Consider the following 26,836-nt stretch of genomic DNA (forward strand, 5'->3'; position numbering starts at 1 on the left):
CATTGTATATAGAGAGGGGGAAGGGGAGCAATGTATATAGAGAGGTGCCCTCTCTGTATACATTACCTCCCTCTCGCACGCTCTGCCTCTCCCGCTCACAGCCGACGAGCCCAGCGGAGTGGGCGGGGACCGGGCAGTAGCGTGCTGCGATTGGCGGAGGGTTGCCGTGATGATAGATAGCTGACCCGGCACGGGAGCCGCGCTGTGTCAGATTACACACGAAATGGGCTTTGAACAGTAAAACAGTAGAAAGGTATCATGGCACACTCACAAACCAGCATGTAAAACAACTTGTGTTGTGTACTACGTGTATCCAAACCTCTGTTATTAACCTTAGTGGTGAGACAAGTTGTTTTACATGTTGGTTTGTGAGTGTGCCATGATACCTTTCTACTGTTTTAACTTACAACAGTAGCCACCATTAAAAGAAAATTTATACTTACCTCTCCATGAGTGGCATGTTGAAACTTCGCTCTCCTATAAAGCCCTGGGCATCGCTGCTATCCAACACTTTCAGGTGCGTCGGACAGATAAGAGAGAGAGTGTCCCCAACTAGGCATTGTGATTTCTCCCTCTGATCCCTACCTCATTACAGTTAAAATACATACTAAAATGCATGCTACCATTTTCCCTTTATACACTGCACTATACATTACATTTCCCAGACTGCTGAACTCTGTACACTGTATTGAACATCCTTACCACTAGTTATGAAGGAAAGGGGACACTTATGCTAGTATAGTATTCATTTTAAAACTTTTTTTAGTACAGATTAGCATATAGAGTTACATATTCTGTCAGGTTTTTACTGCTGTCCTCGCTGGGGAGATCTCCATCCCCTCCCATCTTCAATTATACAACCATAGAATTGTATACAGTCTATAATTCTATTTAATCATGCCATATTTCAGGCAGTGTGATCGGATGGGGCAATATCTATGCAGGCATACAGGACAAGAGACCACAGCACTTTATTCTTCTGGATAGTAACAGCCTTGGCAGAATGTGTTAGGGCCGTTGTCTGTGAAGGTTCTCATTTATCTAGGTTAAGTTATAGCTAGCAGTAGTTAGTTACATTCAACTGGACTTGTTCTGTAATGTTGAAGAGGTTTCGTAGCTTACCCAAGTCACTTCTTCAATTCTAACTGAATTAGAACTGGAGAAATAGCTTCAATAAGCTATAAAACATGTTCAACATTACTGAACATGTCCAGTTGAATGTGACTAACTACTTATAGCTGCTAGCACAGTTGGACACTGGTGATGTGAGACCTCCCAGCTCCCACTTATGTCTCATGTCTGACAATAGAAATCCTTGTATCCCTTGTATAGGCTGTCCATATCAACAACACTATATATTAATGGGTCTGGAGAAAACCAGTTTCTGCGGACTGGAAGTTAATTGAATGTCTACAGGGTACCCAGAGACATTGCCAAGCTTGTTGGGAGGATAAGCAATTGAATGAGATCGCCAAATGTCTGCCGGCATGCCCTCTAATGTTGTAATCCCTCAGCTACCCCTTCAGTCTTTACTAACCTGTCCACAATCCAGGGAGATATTAGCTGTGTAGCCTTCTCGGCACCACACAGCTGCTTGTCACAAATCTTCTTGGTCAAGGCGATTGTACAATGAACGCTTCCAGCATCTGCAAGATGCCAAGAATGGGATCTCGTATAATTCCTGTGAGCATGTGCATCATCAGTAGCCACCCAGTGGACTCACAGAAGCGACACGGGACCTGTAAGTTGGTGGATGGAACAGTAACTGGAGCTTTGACCCTTCATTGCTAAAAGGAGGAGGGCACAATAAGTGGTACGTCTGCCGCTATTTCCACTTGTGATGTGCATACCTGCACAATATGATAAGGGCCCACTCCCAACCCTCTCACCCTGTGGACTTTAGTTCCACTTTAACCCACACATACCCCAAAACTGTACCTTGACCTAAAGCATTTACAAAATAAATATTAATAATACTATAGATTTTCTGCACCAAAACCTACAACCACCAAATATATGCACTAAAACTCCAAATTCCTGCCTCCAAGAAATGAAAGATTCATAATTTACATGTTAACATAAAAATTCACATGACACCATGTGGCAGTGCACAAGGAGATACTAAATAAATTCATGTGTGAAGCATATTGCATGTATTATTTATAAAGATCTATGCTAAAAGAATGCTGAAAACCATAAGGCAGAATCTTTTCACTTAATTAATGAGGCCTGAAAACTAACCATGAACCTACTGAACCTAATATGTATTCATCTCACATCACAGCTTCTCTGTCCTTGCTTTTTTTTTCCAGACTTTTAATAAAAGCATTTTAAGTCAACTTCATTATTTGAAAGCATACAAATACATCCAAGTGCAGATGATTCAGCTAGTATATGCCGCTTTAATAATTAGAAAACATGCTGAAAAAAATCCAGCATCATAAAAACGGAAGAGTAACCCGCTAAACTCAGTGAGACAATTACCAGGACATAACTTTTAACTGCCTGCTGTGAAAATATGACTGGCCTGGAGAGAATTCGTACTACAACAGCAAAAGATGTGGTCTGCCTACAGATTGCTGAGAAAAATGTTAAAGATATCAAGTTCACACACTGCTAATTCCTTTTGCCCTGGCTGGAAAAATTACCGAATGTGAATGCTAACGGTACTGTATATGCTTTGTAAGAAAGCTGGTCAAAGCTATAAACGTCCTCAATACATTTGTTAATTTGGATATAGTTTGTCAATTAGGATTAGTTAGGATTATTTAGGATATAATTTGTTAAATAGGATATAAAATTAAATATTTTGAAGGTAAGCAAACCATAAAATTAAGTTAGACAGGACTTGCCATTGTGGACCAATTTTAAATGTCCCCACCAATCAGCTGTTTGCAGATGTGGCAATGCAATTGCAGCTTAAAAAAAATAACTGAGCCAAGGCTGCATCATGACAAAAAAAAACACAGAGCTGCTCAGCAGGACAGCAAAAATCACCACATTAGACTTAAAAATGAAACCCGTCACAAATCTGGTCAATTTAAAACAGAGGTTATCTTCTGTCAAAATGATCATTTAATCCAGAGATCTAGGTAATGTAATTTATTTGCACATCTAGGCTTTTATGACTGCAAGTGAAATTATTTTACTCATAGTCTCATTGAAATAAGGAACTGGGCAGTGCTTTGTTTATTGGCTAATTGCAATCAGGGTCTGAATCCCAAGTTGTAGCTCTCACAGAACACACAGTTACACCAGGATTTTTGTATCAATATCCTCTAGTTAAGTTCACTACAAAATTGGCTGCACATGCTCTTCCTTCACAGATCATGAGTATTTGATTCCCATCCAGAAATTGCAGAAGGGTTCAAATTGTTCAGTTGGCTAGACTGCAAAACAAGGGTATGAGAACTTTTAGGGGTATATTTATAAAATAGTGATTGTCACTTTCACAAACATTCACTATTGGTGAATCATTCCTTGTACCGCGACACACTTTTACCAGTTAGGTTCACATGCAGTGAATGTTTGGTGATATCATGCCTCACTGTATACAGTTTTCTTAAGCAAATCGGAATGGCAAATTTATTGAAAAATAGATTTTAGGTTTACATGACATATTAAATGGATTATACAGATATTTAAAAAAATTTACAGTACCAAGAAACTATCTGGAATACTTTTCAAATTAGCAATAAAACCTGTCAGTGTCTCAGAGTTTGTCATTTTCTATAGATAGATTCTAGAGAAACTGCTATTACAGATGTAATGTATCAAAGATAACAGTGTACATTTTGTACTGATAGAAAAAAAAAAGATTGGTACATTGTTATACATACTGTATGTTTAATTTAGATGAGACGTGTGTGCCCAAGGCTGTTGCCTCAGGCTGCAATTTTTTGGGTCACTTGGGGCAACATAGCCGCTCTGCAGCACAACGTACCTGCTGCCCCCTCTCCAATCAGAGCATCCCAAGTTTCCAATAGCTGGACGGGGAAATGTGTATTGCCATTACACATCTCCCCGGCCCAGCTCTTGGCAACCAGGGATGATCTCACCTTAGGTGAAGAAAAAGGCTTGTGATGCCCCTGTTTCCTGTACTGTGTCAAAGAACCACTGTTTGGGTTTCCCTTTAATCTAGGATGTGATGAACATGGAAGATTGTTCAGTAAATCTGGGAATCCCCCCTCTCTCCACAGCTTTGGTAGTGTGGTTATACTGGTGGTCACATTTGCCTAAGTTGGTGCTGACCAGGAGCTTTTGGGTGTTAAGCAATGTGTTGGTCATTACAGTTGTCTGTAGGGTGACAAGTAGAAAAGGCTGTGCTCTCCGACTTTGCAGGCCGTCAAGTGGTACAATGGTGTGAGTGGGTGGAAGAGGCATGGACCACAGCCTACAATGAGCAAAGTTCTAAAATTGTATTGTCTGATTTTGGCATGGGGCAGTAACATTATTTCCAGTGGATGAGATGACGTCTGGAGTATCGTTATATAATACCACCAAAATCACACATACCAATTGGTTTCATGTGGAGATTCATGTCACACTAAAGGAGACTATTACTGAAAAACAAAACGATTAGGTCTATACTCAAACATTACCGGATGCATCTAGTGAGAGTTACTACTTTCACTACTACTGGGACTGTCTTCTTTATTTGTGGGCACTAACATAATAAAGGGAAATTTATGTGAACCCTAAAACTAAAACTTGATATGCTACAGCTCATGCACCAATATACTCCTTCAACCACTTTTTAGAGATCTGCCAGATACATTTGCTTGTTTGCTACATTGCAATACAATGATGGTGGTATTGTCCTGTTTGCAAGCGCTGCCAAGAAGAGTCCGCAAACCGTCCGCAAAACTCTACACACAGCCATGCTTTATACTGTATGTGGCCGCTGGGCATTACCATTTGCCCTCCTATGCCTCACAGCAGTGTCTATACTGGGGTGACCGAGCAATGACAGGCACAACTATATCACAAGAAGTCAAGTTGCCATGCAGGTTCACAGAGAAGAGAAAAGGATACCTGCAGCACTGGAAGAGGTCACATGCACATGACCGCTTTTACTAAAGCGGACCTTTACCCATATCTTTAAAAGAACAACAAACACAACTTTAGAAATGTTCAGTAATTACAATCTACAAACACATACTTGTAGATAATTGCCGGCTTTGTATTATTTGCATAACTTATTTATCTTTTCTTCCCCAGTCTTCTGAAAGTAACCATGGTAACTAAGGGCAGATTACCAGCTCTTCTTTCACTTCCTGAATTTTTGGCACATGTGACTAGACATGTGACTAGGACATGTGACCAGGACATGTGACCATGTACATGTGACCATGTACATCATCTCAGGAAAGTTAAATACCTTTCCCTGAGATCTGCTCACATTACAGATGAGATTTCTCAGCAATGCTTTGCCGATGACAAAGCAATCCCAGTGTGCACTGCATTGGCAAACTGAAGTAATTTTGCCCTTTCAAAGCAGGAAGTGAATGCTCTGCAAGTGTAAGTATTTCAAAATCACAGCATTTTACACCTGACATATCTATGTGATTATTAATCATCATACATAGAGGGGTGTATTGGTAGAATTTTACTTTTGAGTGTAAAGGTCCGCTTTAACATTGAGAAAAAAGTAATTATTTTGCATACAAAAATAAAAATATAGAGACTAGTATTTTGTTTCTATATTGCTTCACCATACTCATAGCAAAAGTTAATATCACAGTTCACATATTGTTTTAGGCCCCTTTCAGAAGGACAGTCCGATCAGGTCCCTCTGTCAGTTTTTCCAGCGGATCTGATCAGCAGCCCAATTTTAGTCTATGGGCAGTCAGATCTAAATGGACACGTGTCTATTTACTTTCGATAACTCCTGATCCATCCAGGCTCGGAATACCAAAGAAACAGAGTTCCATTTTGGCAGACCTAATAGTGATGGATCTGAGGTAATCTGACTCCCCATACACCTAACATAGGTCCCGTAAGTTAAGTTTTTTCCTCCATCATGAAGATGAGATGAAGGAAAAAACTGCACGCACACGGATGTCACACCCGTTCCGAATTGCTCCAATCAGTAGGGGATTTATTCACCAATCCCCTGCTGATGGGAACTTACAGGCACCCAATGGGTCTGCACAAGCCAAACGGGTCTTAGGGCCTGTTCACTAGACGTCCGTTTTGTGTGCTGACCGGCTCCGTACGCTGCTGCACTCAAAATGCATCCCAATGTATCGCTATGTGTTTTATGGGCTACAGTTCTCACGTGCGCAGTCCGTTCAGCTTACGACAGAAAAAATACTGCATGTCACATTTTGTCCGGTCCGGAAACGCACGAACGCGCACGAAACGCAACGGAAACGGAACTGAAACGCAACGCAGCTAAGGGGGAAAAAAAGAAAAAATTGTATTCTTGCTCCACTTATTATGATGTCATCAACGTTGACAAAAAATTAACTGTCAGCATCCGGACCGAAAACGCATCAAAAACGCGTCAAAAACGCACTGCATCAGCAGCTTCACGTCTGCTGATCAGCACCTGATCTCATGTGAACAGGCCCTTAGGCTTGTGTAAACAGGTATTTGGTCACGTCAAAACAATTTTGCTTTTCCTGTCACACAAATCAATGAGATCACAAAATGGCTTAATGCAGCTTAGAAGGTCAGAAGCACTTCTAAAAGGAGCACAGAAAAATCACAGCCCCAACAGCCCGACTACATACACCAGCAAGAGGTGAAGCAATACCTGGCTCACAGTCATGACCACTGCCAGCACAGGATACCATCCCCCTGAATTTGCTGCCGGTGTTGTCGAGGAACGGGCACTTATTGCTGATTCTCTGCCCGACGACAGCAATCTGCCCCCGACACATGCTGTGTGAGCTGTGCGGAGCCTCCGAACAGATCAGCACATGTGAAGGGGCCTTGTGTTGGCTGCCCGGCCGGCGCCTCCTCCCCAACTATGCGCCCGTGCCCCCCCGATTGTTACCCGACTGCTTGTGGCCCGATCCGTTACAAGAGGCTGCTTGTACCCCCTTCAGTGACCCTGGCCATTGGCCCCCTCATGGCCGTGGGCCCTCGGGCACAGCCCGAGAGCCCGTATGGTCAGTCCGCCCATCTCAAATGCATACTGAAATTACAGTAAAAGCACACTGCATTTGTTTATATACACAAGCCCTTAGTTTCTATCCAAGCCCATGAATTTCAGTAACATGATGAAACACCACACAATGAAAAAATTCCCTTATTCTTCAAGTATAGGGGGTGCTATAGTTCATTATTATTGCTACTGGAAATGCTTATAATATTGAATGCATCAACACTTATGGGCCGGTTAATGCAAGTTTTTTTAATGTGTTGATGCAATTTGCATTGGGGCAGTTAGAGCTTTTACTTTGAATTGGCCTACCACAAGGTATGGCGCCTTCACATCTGTGTTGTATAGTATGCCGAAGGACAGATGCTTTTCATTACACTGTATATGTGCTTTGGGGTGTCATTTAGAATAATTGTCAGTGCACATTTAATTACATGCTATAGACCACTGCATGTTGGGATTGGGCAAAGAAACACCGTACATGTAGCCACATGGGATTGTCACCTTAGACACCCCTATTATATTTATGATCAAGATAGTTATAGTCTTGTATGTGTAAATTGTTTTCTGGGGCCACTTTGCTGATTCTTTTGGGAGTCAAACTGGCTGGTGTTGCTAGCGGTAGACTGGTAAACAATGAATGTAAACATATACCTTTACACACATCCCTGTCACTCAGCAGTTGCCTCATCAGCTACTTTAGGATTGTCGGACTTGTTCCACCACCCATCTTTTCATTTTATTTCCTTGCTTTGTTGTGGTCAATTTTCTTGGGTAATGTTGCCCACTTTGTATGTGGGTGGGCAGTTGTTGTACATCTGTAATATTGGTCTGTGAAAGATTATTTTAGTTTGATTTTGATAGACTGAGGGGTGTATTTATAAACAAATCACAGAGCCATACGTCCTGCAAAAGTGTGAGAACATTTGTTCTGCGTGAATGGAGGCAAAAATTAATGTTCTTAGCATATTTTATTTTCAAGTTGAATGGAAAATTAGGTAAGTACCGCATTATTATTATTATAATACAGGATTTATATAGCGTCAACAATTTGCTCAGCGCTTTACAAAATGGAGGAGACAGTACAGTTACAATACAATTTCAGTACAATAGGGTTAGGAGGGCCCTGCTCGTGAGAGCTTACAATCTAGTAGGGGGGGCAAGTGATACAAGAGGTCATAATTGTTTGGATTGAGTTATGGGAGGAAGTAAAAGGCAGTTATGTTGAGATGAGATAGGCTTCCCTGAAGAGATGGGTTTTTAAGGATTGCCTAAAGGTGGGCAGCGTAGGAGATAGGCAGACAGAATGTGGTAAGGAGTTAAAGAGGATGGGGGACACTCTGGAGAAGTCCTGGAGGCGAGCATGGGAGGAGGTAATTAGAGAGCTAGAGAGCAGGAGGTCTTGAGAAGAGCGGAGAGGATGGTTTGGGTGATATTTTGAGATGAGGTCAGTGATGTAGGTTGGGGCGGAGTTGTAGATGGCTTTGTATGTTGTTGTTAGTATTTTGAATTGTATTCATTGGGCATATGGCCAATAGATGAGGCTAAGGAGCATAGGAAATAACTACTTATTTCCTTTGACCTGAGCAGCAATCTAGTGGCCATAATGCAGCATTTACAATATTTCATTTGACTTATAAAATAAAATATACTAAAAATATTTGTTTTTGCATCTATTCACACAGAACGAACATTCACAGTGTTTCGCAGGACGAATGGCTTTGCAAATTGTTTATAAATACACCCCTATGCATGTTGGACAGTTACTGGTTACAAGTTGCTTTTTGGATGACATGAAAGAAGAGCTCTGGGTATAATTATTCTTAACCCTTGCATTGGGGCTACCCCTGCACTGCAAAAGGTTAAGTGCTCATTTTCACCTAGGGACAAAAAAAAAAGTTATACCGAACTTCAGGAGGAAGTTGGTATATGTCCTCCTGAGACTCTGAAGAGAACTATGGGATAAAAGGGTTACCCCATAGTTCTCTTTTAACCCTTGCAGTGCTGTGGTAGCCTTTCCATGTGCACAATAGCTTAAAAGCTATTTATAAATTGATTTGTGTGGTTGCCATATTTGTTGTGCTGGATTTGGTGTGGGTTGTGAAGATATGTCACCAGCACTCCAGAATGACAAACAAGTCAATTTTAGTGAATCTCCATTTTTTTATTTTTTAAGAGGTCACTCAAAGTAGGGTCAAGCGCTTTCGGGGCCGCGCAGGGTCCCCTTTATCAGGCTTAAAGTGAACTTCACTTGGTGCACATGGAAAGGCTACCACAGCACTGCAAGGGTTAAAAGAGAACTATGTGGTAACCTTTTTAAAGTGAACTTCAGTTTAAGCCTGATGAAGGGGACCGTGCACGGCCCCGAAAGCACTTGACCGTACTTTGAGTAACCTCTTTAAAAATTTAAAAAAATGAAGATTCACTAAAATTGACTCGTTTGTCATTCTGGAGTGCTGGTGACATATCTTCACAACCATTTCTGCTTTAATGCGGTCATTGCGAGCACCCACTTCTACCTATGGGAATTCCGGTAAGGTGTGCTACAGGACCTTGGATTTGGTGTGGGGGCACACTGGGGGCTTCAGCTGCCTTTGTGATGTGCTGGGCTTCTGGTGTGTCCCTACAGGTTAGGGTTAGGACCACAGTACACAGAGGAGCCTTATTGAGGCAGTGGGGTTTTCACATATTTTGCAAACATTGTGCAACTAAAACCTCTGTTTTTAATGTAAAGTGTTAGACAGTGTAAATTGTTTTGGGGCTTTTTTTTTTTTTTGTAAGGCCAGCTGGTAAGACACTTGCACCTTCACAAAACAAAAGGTTGGGGATGAACTACACTGTAATAATAATAAAATAAGAAAATACAAGAAAAGAGGGATGCGAAAAACTTGTATATTCTCTCAAGATTATAAGAATATGATAGTGGTCAATTAGACACTCAAACTGGAATAGAGAAAATGCATTTATAAATCAATCTTGCATCAGGGTAACAGCTTATGAGAGTGATGGGCTTCAGGCCCCTTTCACACGGCCGGTCCAATCGGGTCCGTCTGTCAGTTTTTCACGTGGACCTGATCGGATGCCCAATGCAAGTCTATATTTATTCCTGGACCAGATTCTGCCGGATCGGGGGTAATCTGATGTAAACATACACATATCCGTTTACATCAGATTCCACAAAGACCAACATGGGGTCCCGCAGTTTCCATTTTTTTTCCTCCATCGTAAGGTGGAGGACAAAACTGTAGGGACACGGATGTCACAGCGGTGACATCTGCTCCGTACTGCTGTGATCAGGAGGGGAACAATACTCAGATCCTCTGATAACCAGCCTGTGTGAAAGGAGCCTTACTCAAAACCGCCAATCAGCGCAAAACCACCACATTGTCAGTGGCCATCATCAAACTGATGCTCTCTATCAAAATAAAAAGCCAACAGGTAATGCACCAATCCAGTGCAATGAATACTTAAATGGGGATTAAAACCACAACTAAATGCACTCATAAGACTAAAAGAAATAGTTACTTATCTATGGTGGAGTACAGCCTTTCCAGTGAAATCCAGCCTTCTATATTAAATTTCCATAAGTTCTATACCACTCCCAATAACCATATTGACCTAGACGTTTGTAAATCTACTTATTAAAGATGCCCATAGGATGTACTTCCTCAATGCCCTGACACAATTTCACTCAGCCCTGTGAATATGCACTTCTTTGTGCCACAACTCTTACAGAGTCTGCCTTCTAAACTACAACTCCATATCTGAATGTTGTAACATTATCATTGCTTGCTGGAAGCAATGCATGATGGGATATGTAGCCTTGAGAAATCAAGACTGCATCACATCAAGCAGCAGGAAAAGAAATACAAAGCACACTGGGAATCCAGGAAGTTGTTGAAAGTGATTGACAGACGGAAAGCAGCACTCACTACATAAAAGGGTCTGTAATTGGGTAATGCATTGCGGCAATTATGGAGTTGTACAATGCCTTACATATCATAACACCCGTTAATGCATGCACAAACATGTGTGCATATAATGTATTGTCCGGTATACAAACTGGAACAGCATGAAGTATATCACCACAGTATACAGAGAGGAACCGTGTAAAGTACACAGTGAACAGTATGCTGCAAATGTCAGAGTTATACTGTATAAACTGTAGAATAAATGTTTACATATTTCTGTTACATCTTTTTTGTCATTAAAAAACACTTTGTAATGAATGTTTAAAATCAAGCACAATAACCCAGTTAGGCCTGAAAGAGTGATGCTGAACACGGACAAACACTGAATTTAATTTTGAGCTAGCCTATACAGCTCGAATTTTGTATGATTTCTGCTGAATCAGACGAATTTTCACAGGCGGTGACCCTGTGTGCCCCATCCTTAACAAACTTTGATTGCAAAATCAAAGAAGCTGGGTGGAAAACAGCCAAACAGTGACTGCATCCAACCAGATGCAGCCACAGTTCAGGTATCAAAGTGAACTCAGTAGTTGAACCTTAAAAATGCATTCAAGTACCTCAACTATTAACAAAATGTATCTTTTTTGAGTATCAAGTGGCTGTAGATCCTCCATTCATCTCTGAATTAGTGCTGACACTGTCCTTCCTTCTGGAGGGTGGCTACTTTTCTTCCCCAAGGTGCCTGTGTCTGTTGTAAAGTAGCCACCACTTCAAGATCACTCCTGGGATGGACTACAATCTTAATACAAATGAGCAAACTGAACGTGAGATTGTAGTCCATAACAGGAGCAAGATTGGAGTTATGGCTACTTTACAACACACACAGGGACCATGGGGAACAAAAGTAGCCACCCTCCAGAAGGAAGGACAGTGTCAGTACCAATTCAGAGATGGTTTGAGAATCTACAGCCGAGTGATACACAAATAAGGTACTGCTCCGGTGATAGCTGTACTACAATCTCAATACAAACTAGTAAACTAAACATCAATTGTAGTCCATCACGGGAGTGAACTTGGAGCAGTGGCTAGTTTACAATGTATCAAATCATCTCTGACTTCATGCTGACATGGGAAATAAAAGTGGCCACCCTCCAGAAGGAAGGACAGTGTAAGCATGAAGTCAGAGATGATTTGAGGATCTACAGCTGATTGATACATAAGTAAGATACATTTTTGTTAATGGTTAAGGCACTTGAATGCATTTTTTAAGGTTAACTTCTGAGTTTAGTGTCACTTTAAGGTATCCACAGGTGCCGAATGAATACAAAAGACGGCAGGGGAGATTCTTCCATCAACTCTGTTTACCATGGATGGGGGAATCTATTAGCTTTCTCTTGTTAAGTCCACGGTCTAAAACAGAGACATCTATGTGTGTATGGCTAGCCTTAGTTTTTGGGTACCTGCAGCAAACAATATAGTTGTATAGATTAGTGTCATTCCAAACTAAACCTCATTAAGATAAGCATATTGAAGAGCTTATCATAAGCTTATATGTTTTATTTCTACACCAGCACACACAGTAGAATGCCTAGAAGCTCTTAGCACAATCTTCAGCCTGTCCAGTGACAATCCTATCGGCAAGTATACAAGCAGCAGACAGTAAGAAGCAATGTACAGTTTGCTCAAGTTCTCTGATCTGCCTTTCTATTCTTACCTCTCAGCACTGCCTGCCAGATCCCTCCATACTCATTAGCACAGCAGAGCAAGCTGCATTTCCTACTCACTCCCCGCCCTATAGTACTGATCACACACAAGACCAGCCTTCAGCCTGGGGAAAGGGAACTCCTTACAGCGCCTGCCCTCCTTTGTTTACTTGGCTCTGCTCACTTTCTTTCTGTGGCCTCTAAAGTCACAAGCTGTTATCAAAGTCAATCCCAAAGCGTCTGTTTATATGCATGCTAAAAACTATCAGAGTGGCTCAGCAGCCTATTAATAAAATGTATTTGCATTCACATACCTTCTGACATTTTAAAGAGAAGGAAAGAAATTGCTTTTCTTAGATAAAAATGTAAAAAGCTTAATTTCACCATCATTCAGAGAATAAGAAATAAGCAAGTTTTACGGTACAGCTTCCCTGAATCCCCCCCTAGCACTTACAACTTGCCAAGTAGAGGGAACAATGGATTCTGCCAGGTACCAGTCTGCCAGTCATGCAAACAAAGGTTCTTCAGCCAAGGTTTCAACTAGATTCATTGGGGGGAATTTACGAACATATTTGCAACAAAAAATGTTTTCGCAGACTAAAATGTCATGCTAACTAACCGCAAAGCTTTATTTTGTTTTGCACTTTTTTCTAACTGGTTTTGCGACATATTCATGTTTGCCACTCACTGCACATATTTGCAACATTTCACATCATTTCTCAAATGCGCAGTATTTGCGTACCGCATTTGCGACATTAACAACCCTTCAAACTGTCGCACATTCTAGTTGTCCTCTTGAGCACTTCTTAAAGTATCACAAAGATCATTCAGCTTCATTCACTCAAGTAAGTTAAACACTTCAGGACTTTTCAGCTGTAATTCAGGAGGTTCCCTGCAAGTTTGATAGATTTTAGGCCTCATTCACACTGTCCACTTGCATTTTTATGCTGAGACCTGTCTGCAAAATCTGTCAGGCTAGATGCTTTTTTATGCTTTTAGATGCTTAACCTAACACTCATTCACATGCGTTTACATGGATATGCTTTTAGATGCATTTGTTTTTCGTCCATTGAAACAATCAATTGAAATAGCCAATGAGATTTCAGCAAATTGACGTGTCTTGCGTTTACATGTGTTTTGATGCGTTTAGAAGCTAAAATTGTTACCTGAACGCACCTGACTGCTATTTTTCCTAAACACAGCTAAACTGACTGCATCTAAAAGCATCTAAATGCAAAAGAAAACTAATAAAAATGCATATAAAAGCTCCTAATTGCACCCTATTGTGAATGGGCCCTTAGAGACAGTTTAGAGGCCGGAGCAATTTAGAGACAATTTTAAGTCATCTCTCCTTATGAAGGCATTTAAGAATAAAATGTAAACTAGGATAATAAATCTGTCACTATATGCACTAGAAATCAAGGATGCGACAGTTTAAAAGACGTTGATGATGCGACGAAATGGATAAATCCCCCCAGTGTGCTTAACGTGCAACTGAAGCCAAATCTTTTTTTAGCTTTGGATAGAGTGGAGAGAGATTAGAACACCTGTCAGGTTTTAATAATGTCTGTGTCCCCATTAGGCCATCACTTTTTAGAGGGTGGTGGAACAGCAGCTGCACGGCATTCAGGAGGTGATACAGCCACCTCCTGAATGCAGTTTGTTTTTGTTTTTTATCCCAAAGAAGATTTTCTATAGATTATCTGCAGATTTTCTATGGTCAGATGGAAAAAGTGCAACAGATTCCTCCATCTATGCTAAACTGTGTGGATGGAGGAATCTCCCACTGGGCCAAGCCTCAGTATCTTGCTAGTCTGCCCCACTGGCTCTCAAAATACCTGAACAATGCCTGCATCCAATCAGATTGTTCAGGTATTTTGACAGCCAGCGGGGCCGACAAGCAAGATACTGAAGCTTGGCCAAGCAGGAGTTTCCTCCTTCTACAAAATTTAGTGTAGATGGAGGAGAAATCTGTTGCACTTTTTCTATCTGACCATAGAAAATCTGCAGATAATCTGTAGGTGTATGGTCAGCTGTAGTTGCATATCCACACGGTTGTGGGAGCAGTCCCATTCATTGCAATGGTCGTGTTTGAAAGCCCAACCTCCTGGTTTTACCACCCCCTTCTGTGTGAACAAGCCTTTAGGGAGAGTCACCCTCTCTATTTGTCCTGTTTACTATTATCAGTTACATAGTTACATAGTATTTGAGGTTGAATAAAGACATTAGTCCATCAAGTCCAACCTATAGGATCTCGTTTTTAGGAGTACTTGTACCCCTGTATATTACTGTCTCTTAAAAAATCGTCCAAAAGTTTCTTGAACAATTCCACGTTTTTTGCTGAAATCACTGCCTGTGGCAGTGAATTCCAGACTATAACCGCTCTAACTGTGAAGAACCCCCTTCGCCCCTTGTGCTGGAATTTTTTTTCCACCAATTTTAGGTTATGGCCTCTAGTTTTTGTAACGGAGTTAATTTTAAATAGTTTATCGCCAATGTTGCTGTCACCATTGAACATTTTGTACATGGAGATCATATCCCCCCTTAATCTCCTCACCTCCAATGTGAACATGTTTAAATTTAGTAGCCTTGTCTCGTAGCTCTGGTCCTCCATACCCCTAATTAGTTAGTGAAAGTGAAAGAAAATCCTTACTTTTGGGTTATCATCAGAACAGGAATAAATAGAAAATCTTCCAATGGGGACAGTTCTGGTGAGCCTGCTGACCATTAGGGATTTCCCTCACTTAAGAAGGATTTCCTCTCACTATCTGTTGTGGCTGTCAGACAGGAAGTGAAGTGAAATCTCCCCAGTGAGACATAGATAGAAATAAAAGCTGACAGGGGTTATAATGCTCCCTTACTCTATCCAAGACAAAAGAAAATTGGCTTCAGTTCTACTTGAAATTAAAACAGGCTGGATAAAAAAAGTGCATGTTTTCAAATGTATTTCAAACTCAATAATAAACTACTTCCATAAACCTTGGCGCGGCAGTCAGAGTGCTGCAGGCAGTAGTGACTCCTGAGTATATTTCTAACTAACAGACTTCTCTACACTTTATGTGAGTCCCATACAGATGCCCCCTGCAAGTGGGTATACATAGAGACATTAGAGAGGGGGGTCCTTTATATTTATAGTTTTTCTCTTGAAAGATAGACAACACCAAAAATAATAGGAGAAGAAATTAGGATAAAAGTCCTAGGACAGGTCCGGCTGAGTGTAGTAGTTTGAAATAAAGATCAGGAAGTGTGTTGTTAGTGATAGGATTAATGTGCGATACTCACAAAGATGTGTTTTTGAGATGTTCCATTGGGGATATCAGGCAACCAGGTGATTGAAGGCTTGTGGGGAATATTTCTGTCCCTGCGCAAATCGAACGATATGCACGTCAGGGTGTGTTTCAGAAGATCCGGGGCTTCACAGCTGAAGGAACCTGATGTGTTCTCACAGTAGGAAAAGGATTCTCTGAAAAACGTGGGATTAGGGCAGCAGAGGCGTCTGAAGGTGACAAGTTTGTCACCTTCGGGCACCTCTGCTGTCCTAAAAGTTTTATCGCAAACACATTCATAAATTCCCCCATTGTGCTAGCAGAAGGTGTACATCCTTCTCGTCTCAGAAAGTTAGGAGGTGATAATTTAGCCTTTGAATAAGCGGAATCAGACGCTCTTCCAGTATACAATCTGTGTATTGATTTATTGCAGGGTACGATACGCAGCGGTTCACACTTCAGATAGGATGATAGTGTGACAATTTTACATACAGATTTGGAAAGTTTATATAGGCTATATACGGGCACATATCCAAAAGGGGAGTAGGAGTTTCCCTAACTAACTAACTAACTAACAATAAATGTATTAGTACATGGCAGTTTATTATGAGGTTAGTGTCCAGCAGTAACGGTCACCCTGACCTGTCACCGTGACCGGCTATTGATAATTAATTGCTTCTAAGAAATATAGCATATATTGACGTCAAACCATAAATCAACATCTTCCTGTTTTTGGCCTAATTACTAGATATTTTGAATAACAAGGGATAATGAGGAGATAATGTCCGTTCTTGAGATTCTTGAGACACAAAAACATGTTTTCCAGAAACACAAGCCATGAGTTCATATTCCGTTCATCGTAGACTCCATCTTGTATCAAATCATGGCTTCAACTTATCAGAGGTACAGGGGCGTCCCGAGGCTAGGTGACACCCAGAGTGGTAACCGAGTGTCACCCCGCCGATACGTCACCGTGCATGCGCCTGACGTCACCACGCGCGTGCGCAATGACATCATCACGCAGGCATGGCAGTATTCTGATACCTGCCGGCGACCATCTTTGTGATGGACGCCGGCAGAGAGAGGAGGGGACAGGCACCCGGCGGGATAAGGTATGCTGCCGGGTCCCCTCCTCTCTCCTGATACTGTCGGGCTTTCGGTCCATGTCCGAGCGCCCGACTTTTCAGAGGGGGGTGACACCAAAATGACTGTAAGTCATTTTGGTGTCACCCCTCCAATGGTGTCACCCGGGTGCGGGCCGCACACCCCGCATCCCCCTTCTGACGCCACTGCAGAGGTATATGACAGGCTGACGGTAGCTGTGGCTGTTGGCAAAACATCCACTGATTACTTGCAGTTAGGGACAGATGATTGGAGCAAAGGTCCCGTCATCGCACCCTCATTCAATTCCCGCACAAATACACTGAGTGGCCAGATTATTATGACCACCTGACGTTTGTAGGCAAATTATCTATAATTAGCTATAATTTTGTGCTAAAGTTGCTAGGGGGGCCAGACCATTATAAAAAGGGAAGCAGGTTGTTTACCACGACAGTAGACATGATTTTTTTCTGAAGATATGGGTAAACAACGTGATTTAACAGCCTTTGAACGTGGGATGATTGTTAGCACTCGGAGCCATGGAGCGAGTATCAGCAAAACAGCAGAATTTGTTAAATGTTCAAGAGCAGCTGTTGTTAAAGTGTTTAAAGACTGGGCTGTCAGCTGAAAATCTGGCTCTGAACGTGCGAATTGTGGCCGTCAGCGACTAGTCAATGTTAGGGCAGAACGGAGAGTGGCAAGACTGGTACAAGACAACAGAAGGGCAACAGTGCAATGTCAGATTCCTTGCATCACCTTTCAACATGTCGTGGAGTCACGAGGCGGCCCAACGGAGTCATCTCGTGGAGTCATCTGGTGGCCCAACGAAGTATTTATGGGGTGGTCATAATAATCTGGCCACTCAGTGTAGCTCATCATGCACAGACCAATGTAGATTTCGATAATCGTTCGTCAGCAATACTAACTGACCGAATTTCATCGATCGACATAGCAGATTTTCGTTTGTGCATGTGCAGTGTTCATGTTGCGATTATTGTTGTACGAAAACGCCACTAATCCATCGATTTTGGTCCATTTCAACAAAAGTTTTCTAGTCTGGCTATTCAAACAAATTCGGCCAGTTGTACAGTAATTGCGATCGTGTACTTCCCATCAATTCCCGATTATCGTACAAAAAACGGATCACATTCGTTTTTCCAACGATAATTGTAAGGTGTATGGGCACCTTTAAGCTGACCATACACCTAAGGATTATTTGCAGATCTTGCTAGTCGGCGCTGCTGGCTCTCCAAATACCTGAACTATGCCTGCATCCAATTAGATTGCTCAGGTATTTTGACAGCCAGCTGGGTTGACTAGCAAGATACTGAATCTTGGCCCAGTGGGAGATTCCTCTATCCACACAGTTTAGCGTAGATGGAGTAATCTGTTGCACTTTTTCCATCTGACCATAGAAAATCTGCAGAAAATCTAAAGGTGTATGGCCCAATCTCCAATTACGTAAATTCCGATAACTTGCCAGCAGGAGATTTCGACAAGTTGCCGCATGCCCGACAGCATAAAACTATAACAGAAGGATTTACATAGTACAGCATAGCGCATTAACAACTCACTTGTCAAGTTCTCCAACACCTGGGAGTGTGCATGCACATGCTCACTGACAGCTGTTGGAGAACTGGACGGGTATTGTGAAAATGTTTAAAAGACCTTTGATCTGAGCAGCAGCCTGGCAGAACAGGAAAGGGGGGGTTGAGCATGGGGACCCCCCTGCACCATACCAGGCTACATGCACTCAACATGGGGACAAGGTGCTTTGTCCCCATGTCAATGAGGACAACGGCCCCTTCCCCACAGCCCTAGCCTGGTGGCCACTCATGAATGAGTAAGGGGTACCCCTAATTATTCACTAAATATAGTAAAATCATAAATAAACACACCCTACTGTATACAAAGTCCTTTATTTGAAGAAAAAAAAACCACAAAGTGTTTAAAAAAAAAAATGTCCGTTGATGTAATTCAAATGTCAATCACGGCATGCAGCTATGAAGATCCATGTCAATCACAATGGACGACAACTGCCGAAAAAATATCTTACACTCGCCGTTATGACAGCTCTGCTCCCGAATGACAGCAAAGGGGCGGAACAAGTCTCATGACATCACGACACTCTCTGCCCCTTTGTTGACATTCTGGTCAGAGCTGTCAGTTTGTGGCAAGAGTTCATGGTGATTGAAATGGATCTACATCACTGGACAATGTGATTGACATTTGGATTACATTTCTTGGATACATTTTTTGGGGCGGGTGGCGTTTAATAAAAGACTTATCAAAATCTGTGTTGTGGGTTTTTTTTCAAATAAAAAACTTTTTTACGGTGTTGTGTGTTTATTTACAATTTTACTGTATGTGTATTCACAAGAGGGAAAGGGCGACATCTGGGTGCCTCCTTTATGAAAGTGGGCACCCAGATTCCTATGAGCCCCTCTGTCCGCAGACCCCCACAACCACTGGGCCAGGGTTGTGGGGAAGAGGCCCTTGTCCTCATCGACATGGGGACAAGGTACTTTGCCAAGTGGCTCGCCCCGCCACTTTCCTACTCTGCCAGGCTGCTGCTCGGATCAGGGGTCTGGTAAAGGATTTATTTTTTGGTGTTGGAGTCCCTCCTAAAATTCCTACCAGGCCTAAAGGGTCTGGTATGAATTGGGGAGGGGACTCCGCACTGTTATTTTAACGTTTAACGATATAAATTCATTCAGAATGACATTCGGAAAAAATTTGAAAACGCTCGGATTTGTTATTTTTTCATTCAGAAATTCAGATGCATCTGAATGTCTGAATATGCAGAAATTTGTCCGAATTTCAATTCAGAAAAAAACGAATCTTACATGTTTATCAGGGTCTACCCACCTAACAACAAAACCGCTCAGCTGCTGTGCCTGCCTATGTGACAGGTGCAGTGGCCATGCTGGGAGCTCAGTAACACTGAGCCTGTGAATGAGCTTTTTTACGCCCTACATAACACCCAGCATAATGCGTCACCAGCAATCTAGCAAGCAATAACTCATCCTTAGCCCATTCATCTTCTAGCCAAGAGGGCCCCTTGCCGACAGCTGAATGTAAACAAAGGGCCGGGAAAGCTGGCTTGTGACATTACACCATTAGTTCTGCCTAACCTGCGAATGACAGCGGACAGATTCCATAGACGGCGGCTCAGAATAAAACTTACTTTTGTATTTCTGGAGGCCAATATTTTGCAAATGTGCTGATTATACTGGAGAACATGTCCTAATGTTTGTGTTACTGGCTCCACCAAAATTCTGGGAAGTATATGATGTTGGAGGGATGTCAGTGGTCTGTTGGGGACTTGGGCAGAGAAGCATTTCCCGACTCAATGAACAGAGCCTCATCTATTTCTACAATTGCGATCAGTCCTGCTAGTTTTTTCTCTGCTTTCTCACACAGTTTCGGGATGCACACTTGCCTCATAAACTTAATCTTGTCCAGTATAGCCATGTGACTCATCTTCAGTTGCTTCTCACACCATGCTACAGAAGTTAACCCCTTGCATCAGCACTAAATAAACCTCACTGCTGTGACAAGGGGCATCCTGCCTCCCTCCATCCAGTTGCCCACTCACAGTCTCACACTAGACCTGCAGCTTTGCATTTTCATACAGGTGCTTCTTGGAAATATAATATCATATTGTGACCCTTGCTGCAAATCCTTCTCACCGGAAAAAATAATTTCCTCTGTAGTAGACATGTAGCATCCACACGTTCCATGTTTGTGAGGTCCAATATTTAAATTCCTTCCTTAGAAGAACATATAAAGGCAACTGAATCATTTGTGAAACAGCCCAGCATATGGGCAAAGAAGGGGTGCTAAAATCAGCTACAGGTATGTACAGGCACTTCTAGGTGGCTGCACATTATACTCATCAGCTGCATTTTTCTTTTCTAATTAAAGTGTCTTTAGAGCACAATATATCAAAAATGAGTGTGTGGCTGCACTGTGGGTGGCTTATTTATAGAGGAGCTCTACATTTCATTTATTTCATTGATACAACCCTAAGGCTCTGTTCACATCTAGGCATTTTGAATATGCGCGTTTGTCGCGCATTTCGTGACGCGGTAAAAAAAACGTGCGACAAACGCGCGTTTCCGAGGGCTACTTGGCTGTATTCCAGTGGAAACGCGCAACAAAAACGCAGCAAAGAAGCTCATGTACCTTTTCAGGCGTAGGCCATTTTGTAGCGCGTTCAGACGGGCTGAAATACGGCAAGGTGTGAACCATACCCATAGAAAACAATGGGATTTTAATGTTTGGGCGTTTTGTAGTGCGTGCGTCGAGCGTTGAACGCGCTACAAAACGTTCAGGTGTGAACCAGGCCTTAGTCATCAGTCACACCTTAGCAGTGCACTGTGGTGCATCACCACTATTGTGTTAACATGTGTTGTGTTACGGCAGCCCATTTATTTTGAATGGTCTGCCAACATACCGCAATGCACCAAAAACATGCACATGACCCTATGTTGCTCTTGGCTTTTGTCAGGAAAAAATGCAGCTAATGTTCCAGATTCAAAATTACATACAAGGCATCACATTGATTCTACCTTTGCTGTCCATCCACTTGTTATATAATGACCTTTACTTAATTGCTTTCTCATATATTTTTGGTAACTGCAACCCCAGCTGCTTATACAGGAGTGGGAATAGATAAACCTCATCTCTGGTTGCTTGACGGCTGGCTGTTAATTGGGATTAAGCAACAGTTGCAGAGCCGCAGGCTGAATATTCTTTCTAAATATAAAAAAACTGCAATCCTGGTTTGCAGAAAGCCTTGTAATTTAACAATGATTAATGAACATAACAACAGATTTTATGCAATAGGAATTTGCATGTATTACTGGTTACCAGTCATTATGAAGAAAATGGTCACTGGACTACAACCTTTTACACCTGTTAGCATTGCAAATATCACCTCTACAAACCTTGCAATTAGTTCTCTTTTATTATAATAAATTAGAGTATGGATGGCAAAGCCAGATTTTATACCTGTGGTCCTGCCAGATTAGAGGTCCTTTCTCTAACATCTCTTCATGGAAAGATGCATGTAATGAGAGCATTTGCCACTGATTTGTTCTGTAACCAGCATTAACGAAGTGTGTTTAGGTGGGGTCAGATTTCTAATTGGGTTTCATGTAGGGCTGCACAGATACCAAGTACAGTACTCGGTACAAGTACGAGTACAGGTACCGATACTTTTGAGCTCCAAGACTACACTAGAGAAAAATTCAAAAATTAGGAGGCAGCTGTCATTTGTAAGGAGCACACAGAGCTCCTGGGATGTGTACATCTCTGTTTTAATGTTTTTTTATAAATATAAATAAAGGGATGCACAGATACCAGTTTTGCGAGTACGAGTACTGGTACTTGCAGAGTACTTACAAGTACGAGTACTGATACATTTTTGTTTATTGTCATGTGACAGTTTTTCTAAAACAATACAGACTGATGATTTCAGGACAGTGGTGGAGCGCCAGAGCCAGGTTCCAGCTGCAAGCGCTGCAACCCTGGTAGTTCTCGTGAAAATGCCAAGTATCTGCACTGGTACTCGAAAAGTATCTGTGCATCCCTAGTTTCATGCTTTCTGGAGCATTATCTCTCTCCATCTCTCCTAACAATTACAACAGTGGCTTTGGCCATAAAAAATGATGGCAATTGTACAGTGCTTGCAGCTGCATGCAGTTTTTTTTGCTTTGAAATTTGGCACAGTGCTCTCTCTCTTTCTAATCCCTAACCTCAAACTAGCTGCCTTAAAAGAACTTGCTGTACCATAGAGGAAAAGGAACAGGTTTCCAATAACTGGTTCTATAACAGGTATTGTACCACAGTAAGTGGTACAATGACTAGCACTGGTAGCACTGGTTCAGTGTTCAGTAAATAAATTCCTTTTTTTATTTCACAGGCCTTTATTTATATAATCTCCACCTTGACATGCCGGACAAGCTGTCCAGCTGAAGCAGAAGTTACAGGGTTTGGGAAAAACTACTGCACTGAGAGAGGTGCCTACAATGATCACTTTATGCTCATATGGGATAAACCTTGGTTTTCAAAAGAAGGAAACTGCTTCTGTAACTGATGAAAACATGTCAGCTGGAATTGGGTTTTTACTGACTGAATACGTGGGGGTGTGGTCACAACCTTGAGTCTGCTATCTGTAAACACGACACACATTTGCTGCAGTCCTTAATATTATTTAGGTCTTGTTCACACAGCATAGAATTGGGCCGTACAGATCTGTGCGGCATGCATGGCCGTTTTCGGGCCGTTCCTGGGAGTGATTGAGTGCAGCAGCCTGTTCTTCCCTATGGTCACGATGTCGCCCTGATGAAGGGACCCTGCACGGCCCCGAAACGTTGGCTTCTTGACGCATGTGACGTATCATTAAAAGTGCTTTCCTTTGTAGCGTTCAACCCCGAAGGAGCCTCTGAGTATACTGGGTATTTCTGTCCCACTACACCAATGTACTGCCCAAATGTGGATCCACAGCACACCAATACACCTTTGAATAGTTTTATAACAGATTTAATGATCAGACAAGAGATGAATGTAAATGAGGCAATTATAAACCCAACAATCACATAAAAGGATTTTCAGCAAAAAGTTAAGGCACTCTGACACTCAGTAACTGCAGCTATCTACTGCATGCACTGACAAGTGTGAGGCCAAACTGTCTCAAACGCTTCCCTTGAGCTGGGTGTATGTAACTTTAAGGTCTCTCTTTAACAGTGTCCGACCCTCTCTAGACTACTGGCCAGTAGTAGTGTCCTAGGCTAGCCAAAGTTGGGGCCCGTACTGTAGTGCAGGTATGAAAAGTAAAGTGTCACAGTGGCCAAAGGCCTCTCACCACTCCTAGGGTCAATTAGAAGAGATGATGTCTGCTAGCAGAAAATGGACATCCCCTTTCTCTCAAGCCGACTCTTATGAAGAAGGTGAAGTCATCTGGATCCCTTGCGGGAGGTCTTCACTCGTCCAGGGTACCAGGCAGTTGTCTCTGTCGACTCAGTCTGACTCCGCTCACTCCGCTGGGCTGGCTGGGTCACCCGAATGGCTGGATCGGCCATGCGAGCAGGCCGAGATGTCCCCGCCACAACCGCAGCACTGGGTCTCACTCCGGGCGCTCGATTGGAATCTTTTCGGCTCAGCAAACTAAAATCAGTCTCTCCTTGCACCATTGCACAGAGCCTGTGTGTCCCTGTATGTCAGCGGTGACCACACAGCTCTGTTGCATACAGTCTTGACCCACACAGGGTTACAAAGGTCTGTCCTCTTGCTGTCCCAGACTGAGCTCGCTCAGCAGCTCCAGCCCATAGTCCCCTTCCTCTCTCACGCACAGCCTCCTGGGAGTTGCCGTTTCAGAGAACCTTCTTGCAATGTCCCAGTCTCTGCTCTGCACTGCAATCCCCATAAGTGTCCGCCTCCAGGACACACAGAGACAATTAACTGTTTGCAGGCAGGAACATAAATCACTGCAATAGCACATATATACATATCTATATAGGGGCTACACCTTTTTGCACATTACAAGTGAGTCCTGATGACTACTATCTTTACTTCCCTATGGGAGGACGTGGCCGTACGCACACCCGAACTGCACATCCGTGCGGGTGCAGGTGTCCATACTCGGGCGCAGACAGGATGGATCCTGCACAGATGTGCAGTTCGGGTGTGCGTATGACAGCTTACGGCCTCATCCTCCCATAGGGAAGAAGGGAAGAACAGGCTTCTGCACACGATCACAAGCAGCACCTGTCCCTCCCGGGAACGGCTCGATACAGTCGTGCACGCCACATCGATCTGTATGGCCCGATTCTACGGTTGTGTGCATGAGGCCACATATCTCAACTCTCCCAGATGTTCCGGGAGTCTCTCGCTATTAGATAGCGGTTCCCGGACACCCAGGAGAGAAACATTTTCTCCCGGAAAGGTTCACTCTGCTTTATCTAGCAGAGTGAACCTTTCCCTGCGATCTGCTTTTTTGTTTTTTTCTGACATCGGGGCTGCCGGCCACTGTCAGTCAGAAAAAAAACAAAACCCCCAGCATAGGAATGAATAGCTAGATTGCTATTGGCTATTACAATTTACAATAGAAGACTAGCTATTGCACCCACTCACTGCTGCTGTCAATCAGCAGAGGTGGACCTGAAGTTCTCCATCAAGTCCTCCTCGGCTGATTGACAGCAGCAGAGGGCGGGTGCAATAGCCAGCGTGCTATTGGCTATTGCAAATTAAAATAGCCAATAGCAATCTAGCTATTCATTCCTATGCTGTTTTTTTTTTTCATTCTGACAGCAGCAGGTGAAGCATTAGCTTCTTTGCTATCTGCCATCATTTCAGGGGGATGCTCTCTTCCGTGGATGGGGGGCGGGACAGAGGGCACCTGCCTGAAATGAGAAGGGCACCTAGATTCTTATAAGCCCCCCCCCCCTCCCCCCCCCCGGGCCAGGGTTGTGAGGAAGAGGCCTGGTTGAGGACATGTGGCCTGGTATGGTGGGGGGGAGGGGGGGCAGCTTCCGGCTCTGCCGGTCTGCTGATTGGATCAAGGGTCTGGTAAGGGATTCTATGGATTATTTCTTTTTGACATTGGGGTCCCCCCAAAATTCCTACCAGACCTAAAGGGTCTGGTATGAACTGGGGTAGGGCATGCTTTTTATTGTTTCTGTGTACTGTCAAAAGTTAAACAGAAGAAAGTAAACATGTCACTTTTTTATGTTACTTTTCTGCAAGGAATTTTCGTTCATAAATATCATTTAAAGTATAATTGAACTCTATCGCTTTTTGGCATATATCTACTGCTAGCAAGCAGTAGATATATGCTACATGATTAAAAAGATTAGGTAAATACCTAATTACTTAACTGTTCCAGCGCCAACCTGCTCTCAGGTGAAGCACTGGCAGATGGGACCCTGGCAGATGGGAGCTCGCACGTCGGACAGACACCATTGGACCTGAGGAGTCTCCGGTGGATCTGAAACTGGCACCAGCGCTGGAGGGACTGTCAGAAACGAGTGGAAGGAAGAAAATGATCGGATCAAGAGGCATCAAATAAGGTAAGTGCTTACAGCAGCATTGGGGGAGGGGAAAGAAAACTTTAATGTCACTATAACTCATCCGAAATTAACGAAAGTTTATGAATATGAATACCGAAACTAATTGACTTGTGAACTCAAATCCCGAAAAACAAAATAATTAAAAATCCAAAACAAAACAATTTTTTTGCTGGCGCATATGCCTAGTATTTTGCATTACCTAGAGGTACCAAAAAAACTTAGAACATCTAGCCATCTCTTCAATTTTATCAGTACTAACAGAGGGTTACAAACATCCAAAAAGTCAAAAGCACATTGGAATAAACAAGTTTTTTCACTGCTGCACACTTCAGGAGAAAAAGATCCTCCAATAAAGATTATTGTACACTCTACCAGAGCATTAGGTTCTACTCTGGCAGAGAGAGCAAAAGCCTCCAATAATCAGATTTCCAAAGCAGTTCTATGGCTAGCAGTCACTCCTTCCCCAAACATTATGTTGTCAAAATGTTGTCCAAGCAGGGTCCTGTCCTTTCAAAAAGGTAGGTGTTGCAGGCTGTTGTCCCACTCTAATGTAAGACATTATTTACACAATAAATGCTCTCAGGTAGCTGATCCGGAAGCTGATTGGGGAAAGTCACAAATAGACTTACCGGTAATGGTATTTCAAAGATAACATCAAGACAATATATAT

At 42.6% G+C, this 26,836-nt stretch overlaps 1 protein-coding gene across 1 annotated transcript in view; it reads right to left on the minus strand.

Moving 5' to 3' along the window:
- The window catches only part of TMEM159 (transmembrane protein 159), a 59,894-nt gene extending 47,094 nt beyond the window's left edge, over positions 1-12,800 (minus strand). Inside the window, exon 1 of the mRNA XM_018562298.1 lies at positions 12,737-12,800. The gene's annotated coding sequence lies outside the window, so the exon portion shown is untranslated. The remainder of the gene's footprint in view (positions 1-12,736) is intronic.
- Between the last annotated feature and the right edge of the window lie 14,036 nt (positions 12,801-26,836).

The sequence above is a fragment of the Nanorana parkeri genome, unplaced genomic scaffold (assembly GCF_000935625.1).
Source record: "Nanorana parkeri isolate BGI_ZX_2015 unplaced genomic scaffold, ASM93562v1 scaffold570, whole genome shotgun sequence".
Lineage (NCBI taxonomy): Eukaryota > Metazoa > Chordata > Amphibia > Anura > Dicroglossidae > Nanorana > Nanorana parkeri.